The sequence below is a fragment of the Curcuma longa genome, unplaced genomic scaffold (genome assembly GCF_044706935.1).
Source record: "Curcuma longa cultivar G26 ecotype Majalengka, Jawa Barat unplaced genomic scaffold, ITB_CL_G26_1.1 contig_20213, whole genome shotgun sequence".
Classification (NCBI taxonomy): domain Eukaryota; kingdom Viridiplantae; phylum Streptophyta; class Magnoliopsida; order Zingiberales; family Zingiberaceae; genus Curcuma; species Curcuma longa.
Window position 1 is genome coordinate 14,632 of NW_027431306.1, and position 3,342 is coordinate 17,973.

Consider the following 3,342-nt stretch of genomic DNA (forward strand, 5'->3'; position numbering starts at 1 on the left):
AATGACATAAACCCTAATATTAGTCGGTCATTTGGTCAAATGGCAGGTGATAACCTAAAATAATATGATGTAAATTTTGTATAAAAGTTATAACCAGAGGAATTACGAGATTAAAACAACATATTTCATATGTTATTGGAAATGTCGAGACATGTCACAAAGCCCCTAAGGAAATATCATCAATGTTAAGAAAACATCTTCAAGACTCTAAGGTAAATAGAAGTTTAATGCAAAAAAAAAAAAAAAAAAACAAATAGCCTTAACATCAATTACGTGTATTAGAAAGTGGTAGTGGTGATGAAGATGACATCGAAGATATAGAAAATCGAGAATTACAAAAAGTCATCATAGAAAGCCGTAAAACAAGAGTCATTGAAGAAGAGATGCGTAATCGCTATGGTCAAGGTAAACAATATATAAATAATATTTTAAATTCATGTGTACATATCTTATCAATTTAATGTACTTAACTACACCAAATTTTATAATCGTAGGATTTTCTAGTTCTTCGTCTGGCTTAGATCAGAGTTTGAAAAAAGGAATGTCTCGAAGCTTTAGTGTATGAGAGGGTTCTCGATTACCATCAAAAGGAATTGACTCTTTTATGTTTCCCACGAAACATAAGAGTATCAAAACTAGTTTGGTGTTGAAAAAGTAAAAGATGTTGATAAGGCAACAAATGGTTCATATATAATGTTATTCCACTTAATGCAATAAATAGTGGTCCATACTATCAATCCATGATAAACACCATTACTGAGGTTGGAGCAATAAAAGGTCTCACAGGATGCCAAATTGGTAGTGTTTATTTACAAGATGAGGTGGATGAGATAAATGGATATTTGAGCACTTTAAAATCAAAATGGTCAAAGTATGGATGCACAATAATATGCGATGGTCGTAACACGCACAACAAGAATCCAATCATAAATTTTATGATATACTATGACCGCAATATGATATTTCATAGTTCTGTTGATTGCACCAATAAAGCAAAGGCAGCTGATTTTATTTTATTTTTGTTAAATAAAATTATTGATGAAATCGGAGAGAAAAATATTGTGCATATGGTCACAAACAACAAATGTGCAAATAAGGTCGTTGGTACCAAATTGATGATAGAAAAACAACATTTGTTTTGGTCTCCTTGTGCAACACATTGTATCGATCTCATGCTAGAAGATGTTGACAAGATGACAAAAGTAAAAAAGTGTATTGAGAAAGCCAAACAAATAACAATCTTCATATATAATAGCGATGAAGTTGTGAATTTGATGAAAATATTTACAAATGACCATGAATTATTGAGACCAAGAATAACCTGATTTGCCATAGAATTTATTTCAACTGAAAGTCTTGTTCAAATTCTTTAGATTTAAAAAGAATGTGCACTTTTGGTTATTGGGAAGCATACAATAACACAAGCACAAGAAAGAAAGAAGTAGAAAATTGTTAGTGTCAGCCCTAAGAGTCAATCATGAGATGATTAATTTGGAACTTTCGTATCATATTTTAATAAAAGGCAACATTTTGTGTTTATTATATTTACTTTAAAATCTATGCAAATTTGAATAAATATAATAATGGACTAGAGTGGTAGGTTCGGTTTTATAACATATCAATTATTTGAATTGATTGTGAGAGACTATAGATACTATTCTTAATTATCCATAGTCAAGTACTAATATACAAGGACAATATTCATGGTTTAAGACTAACATATAACTTAACTTATGACTTAATCTTACAAGTCATAGATATGAAATATCAAGTTAACACATAGATATATATTAGATAATATGTACTGGATAACCCACCATGAGAATATTTCCACCATAGAGGATTTTAACTGTCCTAGGCTTCAATTGTTATTCTACATTGGGCTCTAGACTGCACTAGGCTGGATTGGTGGGTTGCACTGTAAAATAAACATTCTAAAATAATAGTCAATTATTGGTATAAACAAGCTCTAGCTACGCCCTTGATTTCATGGATTATTATAAGCTGACTATTGGTATAAACAACCCTCGCATCTGAAGTCATTATGGTTCCCTACATAAGAAGGTATGTACTTTAGTATTGACAAACATTACCTGTAATAAGTTTATTATAAAGTCATTCACTGGGTATGCAATAAGCTATACAGAAGGATGTGAGTGATGTAAATAGAATTTGTCCCTTCCATATAACAGAAGTGATATCTATGAGTCCCTTGATTAAGTAGGACTACTGAAATGCATGACCATGCTAAAGTATGTCAATATGAGATATTGAATTTATTTGGTTAAAGTCTACTTAGAGATCAAAAAATACATAGATTGATGAGTGGATGATACTATATATGCCTTGTAAATCAATGTAGATGTTATGGACAAAAGGACTAAGTTATACAATAAAATAGTCATAAATAGGTTAGGTCGAATCTACGACATTCTTGTCACTTGGGTAGCCATGATGCATTACTAGATGTCACTCATTGCTTGTGTTTCTAAAATGAGATTTTAGTCACTATCAATGTTATGAGAACCTATTAGGTCAACGCATTGAATTTGGAGAACCTATTAGAGTCACTATCACATACAAAGAGCGTATTGATTTTGAAGTTTGATTTATTTTAGTATGACTAAAATTAACTAGACCTAAGTTTTAAGTAATGTGTTTTGGAACACGTATTGGATTAATGAGTTAATCTAATTGGATCTTAAACTTGTTGGATTAATAGGTTAATCTAATTGGATCTTAAAACTTGTTAGTTTTATACTCATATAACACGATTTTTAATAACATGATAAAATCGTGTAAACCCTAAAAGTTAGGTTTTGAATCTCATCTTAAATAGTAGCTAGCACTACGGCATTGAGATAGAGATTTCTAATTTTACTTGTGAGACAGGATGCTAGGTGGCGTACTCGTGAGACTAGCGGCTTGGCGGTGTGCTCGTGTGGATACCTTAGAGGTGCGAATGTATTGATCGCACTGAGATCAACTTCACTCTCCAAATTCACAAAGGTTCTGCGCATCTAGAGGTAAACTTTCTAGACCAACGATTAATCAAGAATTCGTATGGATCTCTGGTGGTTCTTTTTTCCGTTGTGCTTTATGTTGATTTTCGCATCAGAACCCAAAAAAAAAATTACAACATCATAAAGGATGGAAGATTTTTGGAAGAGGGCTCGTGATATTTGTGTTCCAATTGAACCATTAGTAAAAATTTTGAAATTAATTGACTAAGATCAAAAACCAACAATGTCAATTATCTATGAAACAATGGATGGAGCGAAAATGAAAATAAAAGATAATACCGGAGGTTGACAATCATATTGAGGTATTATTGATAATCGA

The 3,342-nt window shown here is 31.6% G+C and overlaps 1 pseudogene; it reads left to right on the forward strand.

Annotated features, from left to right (window-relative positions):
* Positions 1 to 1,456, forward strand: LOC141817360 (uncharacterized; annotated as a pseudogene).
* The last annotated feature ends 1,886 nt before the right edge of the window (positions 1,457 to 3,342 follow it).